This window comes from Camelus ferus, chromosome 7, assembly GCF_009834535.1.
Source record: "Camelus ferus isolate YT-003-E chromosome 7, BCGSAC_Cfer_1.0, whole genome shotgun sequence".
In the NCBI taxonomy this organism is placed as follows: Eukaryota; Metazoa; Chordata; class Mammalia; order Artiodactyla; family Camelidae; genus Camelus; species Camelus ferus.
Window position 1 is genome coordinate 83,870,685 of NC_045702.1, and position 12,265 is coordinate 83,882,949.

Consider the following 12,265-nt stretch of genomic DNA (forward strand, 5'->3'; position numbering starts at 1 on the left):
GTCTGTTGTTGAACCCACCCTGTCTGTGAAATTTTGTTTTGCCAGCCTTAGCAAGCTGAGACAGAGCTACTCAAGGACGTGTAAAAACAGTAATTACACCACAGACCGGGAGTCCTGGGGGTGTGGGACTTACAGCCTCACCAGTGAAGAAGAGATTTGCCCACAGTGGGGAAATGTTTCGGGTCCAGCCTTGTTTCTTGGACAGCTTCATGGGCCCGCCAGCATCCCTAGAAATAAATGACCCACAAGGTAGAAAACAGAGACTTTCCTAACAGTAAGATAGCGGCTGCTGTCTGGGTGTTTATGAGCTCTGGGTTAGGTGAGGACCAGATATTATTTTTCCATGTTACAGAAGGGTGACTCGGATTACGCAGTGAATCTGTAGAATGAAATCACAGCTGCACATTTTCCACCCACAACGTGCCCTGGCTGGTCTTTGCTTCCTTTCCAACCTCATCCCTGTTTGCCTGTCAGCAAACCTTAAAGCATATACTAACATGTATAGATATTTGGAAAGAGTGGGAGACTTTGAGGGAAAAGCCAATATTTAGCAGTAGGAAGAAAAAAAAGGGAAATAGGTCTCAAACTTCTCCTTCCCCAATGAATTTTCCTCCCATTCATTTTCACACCCCATATAACCAGCTTCCAAAGAAACTCAGTGCAGCTGATGCAGAAAAATGTGGGGCGAGAGGTTGGCCGCGTCTCAGGTCTCGGTTGAGCCCCTGGGATGCGCCTTGCCGAGTGTGGGTCCTTGGCTTTGTGCAGGAAAGAATTCAACAGCAAGCCACAGCTGAGTAAAATTAGATTTTACTAGAGAGATACATTCTCCGTAGACAGAGTGCAGGCTGTCTCAGAAGGCAAGAGAAAGGCCATGAGGTGTGGGGGTTGGGTGCTCAGTTTAAAGTAAAACTAGATACACGCTCCACAGTCAGAGTGTGGTCTGTCTCATTCCGAAGGGAGAGGGGCCACGAGGTGTAGGGGCTGTCAGTTTTTATGGGCTCAGTAACTTTATATGCTAACAAGTCAGTTTGCCCACCTCCTTTGGGGAAGGGTCTGGGATTCCTAGGAACTGGGCCATTGCTCTCTTTTTGACCTTTTACGGTCAGCCTCGGAACTGTCCTGGCACCTGTGGGAGCGCCATTTACCATGCTAACATATTACAGTGAGCGTATAATGGAGCTCAAGGTCTACCAGCAGTCTCCTGCCATCTTGGGCCTCAAGGTCTACTGGGAGTTGAATTTTCCACCATCTTGGTGTTAATTGCTGTGTCATTCCTTGAATGGCTGTGCCCTGTCCCCTTCCTTCCTGTCTCACAGCTGCTCACCCGACTGTGCCTCTTCTCCCCTTGAGGGTGTACTGTCACCTAATAAATCCTCGCTTTGCTTTCCTGACTTCTGTGTCCCGTCTCTGAATTCCTTCCACATGAGACAAGAATCTACTCTCCAGTAACCCTGCTGCAGGGTTATTGTGTGGCTTCCTGGGTTGTCTCTAGAGACAGTAGGCTGGCTTCCTGCAAGTCTGCTATGCAGACAGCTGCCAGCATCCCGGGCTGGCTGCTGTAGTTGAGGACGTGCGTTCCTGGGCAGGCTGCTGCGGGCTGTGGGTCAGAGGTCTGTTTTCCACGTGGTCTGGCCATTGTTCTTTTGTGTATCAGTCTCACTGGGTTCTCTCAAAGAACCAGAAGCCAGGCTTTTACTTCTGTAATGGTGGAGAGGCAACTCAGATCCACTTACCCCAAGGGCAACTTGGGAAGCTGAGCAATCACGGCTTAAAAAGTCTCATTGAAAGCATCAAAATCTGTAGGATTGGAAGACAGGGACCCCGAGGTAAGCCTGGACTGCGAAGCTGCCTTTGCATTCCTGCTCTGGGCCACAAGCCATGAATAGAGGCTTTGCTGTGGCCACTTCCCGGGGGCGACAGACGTCTAAGCCCACCAGCTGGCAAGACAGCACTGACCTGATATTAATGTGGCCATGACAGCTTTCTTTTGGTCAGTGTGTCTCATTGGTGGTGTTGATGTCCATCAGCCTTTGCCAGGTCGCCCACTGTGGAGAAGGAGGCAGGTGGCCGTGACTCCAGAAGCTGGCCTGGCTTCTACAGCTAAGACTGGGGCTTCTCTATTGGACATAAACAACTCTATAGAACATTAGCACCCAATGGGGCCCCTTTGTGACAAGGACAGACCAAGACGGAGACAAGACTACTCCAGAACTCAGGAAAACACGAACGACTCCCCAAATGCCCTATATCCCCTTCCTGGCTCATACGCGCGATTGCTGCTTCTTTGACCAATTACAGCATTAGCTCTACTCTGCCCTCTTTCAACAAAAGAGTCATTAAGGACTTCAATCAGAATTACTCCCGATTCCTTATAGCTTCCAGCCGAGAGCAAAGCCCTGTTTTCTTAAATCCTCCTCAGATCACCTAATACAAGCCCAGATCTTATGCGGCCTCTCTATCCCTTCTTGCTGAGACCCTCAGGCTCCCCTCAGTGTATGAAACCACACATGTGTCCTAGTGATCTTTTCTGGAAGGCCTCCATGCTGTAAAGTGACCTTATCTTTCCCTTCGTAGTTAATAAACATCTTGGGGATATATCTGAGATCATGCAGATACCTTTGCTCCCCTCAAACTTTGGCCCGGGAGTTTTAGATTTCTTGGTGGATCTCATCTGCACCGTTTCTTGCTGTGGTGTTTGCCTGAGGGTGGGTTAGTCTTTCCTCTTGCCTTCTACATTTATTAACTGAGGTTTTCTGTAAGGAAAAACTGTCCCTCCTTCATCAGTTATTAGATTATTTAACACTTAAGTTGCTCCAGCTCTGGCCGTTAGGGCTGCCTTTAGATCACTTGCCTGTGTCCTTTTGACAAGCACATCTTTTTTTTTTGAGCACACCCTTACTTTCTGGCACCCCAAGATGCTCCAGGCCCATCTTGCATTTTCCCTGCCTCATGCCCGGAAAGAATCATTTCCCCCAGATGTCCTGGTTTCTTTTGTTAGGGAATGGTTGTTAGAAGCCAAGTTCTGGGCTCTGGGTGTGCTCACTGCTGCTGGGCTGAGCTTGCCATGAGGACCTCTCAGCAGACAGGCTAAGAATCACGTGTATGTCTGCTAACCCACGGGCGGGCACACACATATATTTCTGTCTCTGTCTGTTTGTGTGCATGTTTAGAGTCACACATTTACACTGATACCTCTGATTCCAGTCCCACATCTCAGGTCTCATTTTAGTCCTCCTTATAAATAACTTCTTCCTCTAACAGTGAGAAACCCAGGTCTCATTCCTCTAATATTTGCACTCATTTGTTCAGTTCCGGTATACACCTGAGGCAACCTCTGTACCCTCGGGGGAAGCACACTGTCCACGTTTGTGTACACGCCTTTGCCTTTAGTCTTGTGATGTCCAATCAGTTTCCAGAATGACGAGGTGAGTTCTTTTCCTCCCTAGAGGCTCCCCAGGAAGGGTCTGGATTGGGTGGACTCAGCCCCTAGGTTTAGGACCAATAGAGGCCCCTGCCAAGGCCTGACCAGACTCCAGACTCTGGTGGTTTCTGAGGTGCATGCTGGAAGCCGGGCCTCAAGGGATGCTCTTGAAAAGGTACTATTAAGTGTTTGTGCATAGAGGTGACTCTCTGGACCACGAGTTTACACCACGGTAAATGGAGCCTATGAGCCCCGCACCTGCTGAGGAGGAACCATGATGGGAAAGTGGCTCAGGTGTGTTCAGCCCAGGGCCTCGGTGGGGTCATGCACCACCCCTGCCCTGCCCCTCATCTGCAGACCACTGCTAGGATGACTGGGCCCAGAAAATTCATCTAACCGTGTGCAACCAGGTTCACCTGGGACCCCAGCCCTCCATGGTGTCTGCAGCAGAGATTTACAGATGTATTTGTGTAATGCAGAAATAGGGGACTCAGGAAATTAACTCATGAAAGGGCTGTGTGAGCTGGTGCTCAGTCTTGCTGAAGAGCGCTGACACCCTCTGAAGGGTCGAGGGGGGAGACCACTGCTTTGGCTCTGGTAAGCCCAGCCCCCTCATCTCATTTTTCATTTTGTTCTTGGGAATGAGACCCCCTGGTGTCAATAGTGAAGGGCATTTATGATATATTGATGAATTCAAAAGCACAGATGATAGAGCAGGTGTATAGTAAGATATTGATACGTGATATTTAGTGTTAAAAGTATGCACTGTTCTCTCTGTATCAGCTATTTCCAAGCCCAGGACCACCTGCAGGAACTTAAAAATATGGATCACAGCCCTTGCCTGGGATTCTCCTGTAGGACACCTGGGTGGGGGCTCTAATGCAGGAACCCCTTGTCTTGGCAGAGCTGTAATTCTGCAGATGTTTCTTTTAGAGAAATACCTATTTTCTAAATATGAATTCACAGTGTGCTTTTTCTGCTTTCTGTTATGGTGTTAGGATGAATTCTCCTATAAGAAGAGTGATCCAGGCATATGTGAGACCTGATCCTGGAGGAAGAGTGACCAACCTGACATGACCATTGATCTTTGTTCTTTGTTCTTTTAGTTTCAGTGATGTGTGGAGGGCAAAATTCGGGGCTCCACTGACCAGGTCCTGAAGCAGCACATTCTCACTTTCTGGGTTTGAGCCTGGGACCCAAAGAAGGGTTATGTGTTCTTCTGTGATTGGTGGGAAGAGACTAGCTGGCCTTTGGCCAAGGCAGGAAGGGCCAGGAGCTGGGCAGAGGGCTCTGTGTGCTACCACAGCCTCTAAAAGGCCTGAATGCTTATTATAGTTGTGGTTTTGTCTCTTTCTCTTTCTAGGTCTAAGGAGAAATAAGACAAGTCCATATTAAAATTGAAGACTTGAATACCTCTCTTAATAATTGGTGGAATGACTACACAGAAAATTAGTAAGGATACAGAAAAACTCAACACCACCATCATCCAACAGAATATATTTGATACTTATAGGATTCTCCATTGACCAAAAGTAAAATTCACATTCTTTTTAATGCCCATGGAAATTAGACCAACATAGGCTATTTCCTGAGCCACGAAAGAAGCACCAACACACTTAAAACAATTGAAGTCACACAGAGTATGTTAGCTGACCACAGTGGAATTAAACTAGAAATTAGTAACAGAAAAATACCAGGAAAAACTCCCAACTCTTGGTTACTAAACAACACATTTATAAATAATCCATAGGTCAAAAGGAAGCCTCAAAGGAAATTGCAAAAATAGTTAACTGAATGAAAATGAAAATGCAATGTATTAGAATTTGCAGGATGAAGCTAAAGCAGTGCCCAGAGGAAAATTTATAGCACTAAATGCTTAGAAGAAAGGAAAGTCTCAAATCAATAATCTAAGCTCCCACCTGAAGAAACTAAAAAAAAAGAAGGAAACCCAAAGTGAGCAGAAGGGAGGAAATAATGAAGATAAAACTAGAAATCAATAAACTGAGAACAGAAAAAGTAAGAGTAAAATAAACTAAGCACAAAAAAGAAAAACCACACAGCAAAGGGAGCTATAAACAAAAGGAAAAGACAACCTACAGAATGGGAGAAAATATTTGCAAATGATGTGACTGATGGATTAATTTCTAAACTATCCAAGCAGCTTACACAGCTAATATAAAAAAACCCAGCCAAACAACCCAATCAAAAACTGATCAGAAGACCTAAACAAATATTTCTCCAGTGAAGACATACAAATGGCCAATAGCCACATGAAAAAATGCTCAATATCACTAATTATCAGAGAAATGCAAATCAAAACTACAATGAGGTATCACCTCACACCAGTCAGAATGGCCATCATTCAGAAGTCCACAAATGACAAATGCTGGAGAGGCTGTGGATAAAGGGGAACCCTCCTACACTGCTGGTGGGAATGCAGTTTGGTGCAGCAATTATGGAAAACAGTCTGGAGATTCCTCAAAAAACTAAAAATAGACTTAACCATATGATCCAGCAATCTCATTTGTGGGCATGTATCCAGAGGGAACTCTAATTCAAAAAGACACCTGCCCCAATGTTCACAGCAGCACTATTTACAATAGCCAAGACATGGAAACAACCTAAATGTTCACTGACAGATGACTGGATAAAGAAGCTGTGGTATATATGTATGTGTATATATATATATATATATATATACACACTACTCAGCCATAAAAAATAATAAAATAATGCCATTTGCAGCAAAATGGATGGACTTGGAAATCATCATACTGAGTGAAGTGAGCCAGAAAGAGAAAGAATACCATATGATATCACTTATATGTGAAATCTAAAAACAAAAAAAACCACAAACAAACAATGAACTTATTTACAAAACAGAAACAGACTCACAGACATGGAAAACAAACTTATGGTTAACAGAGGGGAAAGAGGGGGGGAGGGATAAATTGGGAGTTTGGGATTTGCAGATACTAACTACTATATATAAAGTAGATAAATAGCAAGGTTCTACTGTATAGCACGGAGAATCATGTTCAATACCTTGTAATAGCTATAATGAAAAAGAATATGAATGTAAACATATATATATTTGAATCACTATGTTGTACACTAGAAATTAACACAACATTGTAAATGGACTATACTTCAATAAAAAAAGAACCCCCCCAAAACCCCAAACAAAAAACCACATTTGGTTTTGAAAAGAGCAATAAAATTCACAAACCTTTAACAAGACTGACAAAGACAGAAAGAGGGAAGACAGTGACCAACATCAGTAATGAAACAGGAATTTCACTACAAAAGGGACAATAAGGGAATACTGAGAACAATTCTACATTTGTACAAGTCCATTTGACCAATTTCTCAACAAGCACAAAGTAAAAGTCACCCAATATGAAAAAGATAACGATTAAGGGAATGGAATTTTCAAGTTAAAATTCCTGAAAAAGAAATCCCCAGGCCCAGATGATTTCACTAGAGATTTCTACGAAACATTTAAAGAAGAATGAACATCGATTTTACAGAATCAATTCCAGAAAATAGAATGGAAGGGAACACTTACCAAATCATTTTATAAGACTTGTATTACATTGATCTCGAAACCTGACAGTATAACACACACACACACAAACACACACACACACACACACACACACACAGCCCAGATTAATATCTGTCATTAATACAGATACAGAATCCTCGACAGGATACTAGAACATGGATATCAGTGATATATAAAAAGAAGTATACATCATTACCAAGTGAGTTTACTCCAGGAATCCAAGGCTGGTTCAATATTTGAAAACTAGTCAGTGTAATCTACCATATTAACAGGGTAAAGAAGAAAAATAATATGATCATATACATTGATGCATTAAAGACATATGTCATACTAAATGAAGTGAGTTTTTATTTTAACAACTCACAGAAAGTTAGGAAAAAAGGGAATTTCCTTGACTTCATAAAGAATGCATTCTACAACACAATTCCTGTCAAAATCCCAGCAAGATTTTTGGTAAATATAGACACGGTTATTCTAAAATTTATACGTAAAAGCAAAGGAACTAGAGTCGACAACTTTGAAAAAGAATAAAGAGGGAGCAATCACTCTACCTGATTAAAGACTTAAGTAGCTGTAACAATCAAGATGGTGTGGTTTGACCAAGGGACAGACACATGGAACGACAATGGAACAAAATAGAGAATCCAAAAGTAGCCCCACGCAGATACAGCCACCTGTTTATTTGACAAAGGTGCAAAAGCAATTCAGTGGAAGGAAGGAAAACCTTTTTAATCAGTGGTACTGGACCAACTGGACAGATGTAGGCAAAAGATAAATGTTGGCATATATCTCACACCTTATATAAAAATGAACCCCAAATGCATCATAGATTTAAATGCAAAATGTAAAAGTGTAAAACTTTTAGGAAAAGTACAGGAGAAAATCTTTAGGATCTTCAGGTTCTTCAACTTGACACCAAAAAGCACAATCCATAGAAGAAAAAAATTGACAAATTGGACTTCATCAAAATTATAAACTTTTGTTCAGTGAATGCTGAGAGGATGAAAAGAAGCTATAGTCTTGGAGAAAATACGTGCAAACCGCATACCTGACAAATGATGTATCTAAAATATGTAAAGAACTCTCAAAACTCAAAAATCAAATAATCCAGTTAGAAAATGGACAAAAGATATGTGGAGACATCTCACCGAAGAGGATACACAGACAGCAAATAAGCACAAGAAAAGATGTTCAACATCACCAGACATCAGGCAAATGCAAATTAAGGCCATGGTGCGATAGCATCACGCACATACTTATAAGAACAGGTGAATAAAAAATAATGACAACACGAAATGCTGGCAACGATGTGGAGAAACTGGATCTCTTGTGCTACAGCTACTTTAGAAAACATTGCAGTTTCATCAAAAGTGGAACACACACTTACCATATGGCCTGAAAATCACACTCCTGGGCATTTATCCCAGAGAAATAAAAACTTACTTCCTCACCAAACCAGTACATGATTTTTTATAGTAGCTTTATATGTAATAGCCTGAAATTCACTCACGCTATCCTGCAATTGGAGGTGGACTGCTCGAAGTCTTTTTTTTTCCTAGCCTCATTAATTCTTTATTTAAGTATAGTCAGTTTACAATGTTATTTCAATTTCTGGGGTTCAGCATAATAGTTCAGTCATACATACACATACATACGTTCATTTTCATATTCCTTTTCATTATAGGTTACTACAAGATATTGAATATAGTTCCCTGTGCTGTACAGTAGAAACTTGTTGTTTATCTATTTTATATATAGTAGTTAGTATCTGCAAATGTCAAACTCACGATTTATCCCTTCCCACCCTTGCCTTTATTCTTTCTCAAAAATTATCATCAAACAGTTCAATTATTGTGTATACAGTGGCACTAGAAATGAAATTTACTTCCTCTTCAATACATTTGTTAAATTCAAAACCTGAATGAGGGAGACTTATTGAAAACCTCACAGCACTCCGAGAGACTATGAATGAAATCATCCTTAAGGCAATTTAATTTAGGCAATTTTAAAGAGTGAAAAGCAATTGAATTAATTCAGTGAGTAAGTATTTCTTTTTCGTTTTTTTAAATTTTAATATAGAGATTTTTGTTAGGTAATATATGAAGTTAAATATCCTGTTAAGATAATTTCACTATGGTTATTTAGAAGAATGCCCTCGTTCATAGCAGATGTATATTTTTATTGAAGTGTAGTTGAGGTACAATATTATATAAGTTATAATTGTAATTATTCAATATAATTTTGAAAGGTTATACTCCTGTGAATAAGAATTTCAATCAACCATCTTGTAATGATTTGTCATTGACAAAATTTTACCCATAATACTTTGTTGCTATTTCTTTCTTTTTTTTAGTTAACACCTCCATCACCTCACATAATTATCATTTCTTTTTTTTTCAGTGAGAACATTTAAGATATACTCTCAGCAACCTTCAAGTGTATAATACAGTATTGTTAACTATAATTACCATGCTGTACACTGTATCCCCAGGACTTCCTCGTCTCATAACTGGAAGTTTGTACTCTTTGACCAACACCCACCACTGTTTCCCTCACCTGCCTGTGGCCGGCAGCCACCAATCAGTTCTCTGCTTCTATGAGTCTAACAATCTCCACATATCTATCCTTGAGAAAGTTCCACGTGCACTTGTGTATTCTGCTGTATTTGGATGAAATGTTCTGTACAAATCTGTCAGATCCATCTGGTCTAATGTTTTACTTAACCCCGCTGTTTCCTTGTTGCTTTCTGTCTGGGTGATCTCTCCACCGATGTAAGTGCGGTGTTAAAGTCCCCTACTATTATTGTGTTGCTGTCAATTTCTCCCTTCAGGACTGTTAATCATTGCTTTATGTATTTCGGCTCTCCTATGTTAGATGCATATATATTAATCACTATTTTGTCTTCTTGATGAATTGTCTCCTTTGTCAATACATAATGTCCATCTTTGTCTCTTGTTACCTTGAGCAGTGTTACTGTGGCTCCGCATGTTGGATGAACTATTCCTTTGCAGGAGCATTTGGTATTAAATGACAGGGTTGGAGTTAGAGGTCTTTCTTTTGTCTTCCGACAGGTGGCGCTACTGCACAAGTTTTTGGTTTCTCTTAGCTGAGCGGACTCTGGTTCTATTTGAGGGCACTTTCCAGCTTCCACCGGCTGTGTAAGGGGAGTGGCTCTTGTGCTTTGTTGTCGCTTCTTGTGCTTCCAGCTCAGTGCCAGAGCTGCTGTCATCACTGGAATTGGTGGGGGCTTTCCTTTCATCCCGCATCCCTTGAGACGCAGGTTCCGCTGTGGAGGGGGAGGGGAGCCGGGGTCCACAGGCACCTCTACTGTGTCTGATGTTGTAGGGTTTGTGGGCTCTGCCGCTGTGGCTGGGGTTGGGGGTCGTGGACAACTCAGCTGCCAAGGGCGAGGGTTGCAGGCACCAACTCCACCATTCTGCCTCCTCTGTTCCAATCCACTCACCTTTGGATGTACTGATGTGTGGAGTTCTCCCTGTCCTGTTGTGTTAGGCAGAGGAATCTTTGTTCAGTTGTGGATGTTTCACTGGGTGTAGATTGAAGGCAAGAAACAAAGGTATTTTTCACTCTGCCGCTCTTTAACTTTATAAAAAGGTTTTGCAATTACCAAGTGGTGGAATAATCATAACAAATTAAGTAAAAAAAAATTTGACGTCTTTGATATTATATTGTTTTACATGAGTCTAATTTTTAAAAAATTAAAAAAGCATTTGCGTGGCAAAAAGAAACGTGCTGTATCACAGAGTGGGGAAGCACGCAGCTAGATGAGGAAGGACCGGCATTTGGGCTCCATTTCTCGGCAACTAGTGTTTTCCACTTCTCATGCTGCCTGGCAGTTTTATTCAAATTGACAGGCACTTGATGGTAAAACTCATTTCCCAAGCTGGGGAGAAGGTGGATTGGGGCTACCAGATGTGAGAACAGAGAGATGTGACCAGGGAGGGCCCTGAACCCAGAAGTGGTGGGTCGAGGAAGGAGCCCAGGACGGCTGCTCAGAGGAGGTGGCCCCTGAGCTTGGTCTTGGCGTGTGGAGTTGGGGGCAGAGCCAGGTGGAGGCAGAAGGTACAGCGAATCAGGGGAGCAGAACTGGAGGAGGAGGGCCCCAGAGGCTAAGGGGGAAGGAGCCGGTGGTTTCCAAGAATAAGACGTCAGCAGTGCTAATGGTGGGGGCATAGCTCAGTGGTCGAGTGCACATTTAGCATGCACGAGGTCCTGGGTTCAATCCCCAGTATCTCCACTAAGATAAATAAATAAACTTAATTACCACTCCCTCCCAAAAAATGGTAAGAAAAAAAAGTCACCAGCGCTAAATGCACAGAGAAGGCACAAGGACGCCTGAACAGAGGAGCAGAGGTCCCTCATGGCTGGAGAGAACTCACATGGCTCTCCCCTCCAGGCTCAGTGCAGGGACGGCAGACCTTGCCAGCCCTGAATCTGCTCCTGCCAAGGCTCTGGTGACTTCTGTGGGCGTCCTCGGTCCTCATCCTCCTGCCCCCTGTGGTGTGTGGCCCTCTTGTGCCCACTGCGACACCCAGCGCCCCTGGCTTTCCTCTTGTCCCTGGCAGCCCCTTCCTGCCTGACACCTGCTGGTGTTGACTGAAATAAAATGCACAGCCTAAAAGTTAACAGTTATGCTTTATTTGGCAGACGTTTCTGAGGACTCAAGCCCGGGATGAGAGTCTCTCAGTCACCCTGAGGGACTGCTCCAAAGTGGCAAGGGAGAAACCAGGATATGAGTTTTTGCAACAAAGACCAGGTAGTCGGGACATCAAAAGATTACTGTTAAATAAAGAAAACCAGACATTTCAAGTTATAGAATTCAGCACTCTTCTATGTATGGGAGGGTGCAGGGGTCTGGGCTCATTGAAATCGCTCCTTTGATGTGCACCTAGCTCTCGAGGGCCAGTGTCCTGTGCTCCCACATCCTGAGTTCCCTGGGGGTGCACTGTTGGGGGTGGCTGCAGAGGCCAGGCTGCCTGCTTGTCTGCATCCTGAGTTCCCTCTGCTCACTGTGTGTGTGGGGGTGGGGGGTGGTAGCAGCTGATGACTTGATGGTCACAGCATTCTCTGTTTACTGATATGGCCGGCAGTATTTTTCATTCACACTGGCTTAACCTCCGCACCCAGCCTCTAAATGGCGAGGACCTGGCGGCCAGCAGCTGAGCCCTCTGCTTTGCGGGGGTTGCTGCACAGCGCACCCCCAGCCAGCCCTGCCTCACCTCCGAGCTCCGGCCTGCCCCTCTCCTGCCAAGCCTACA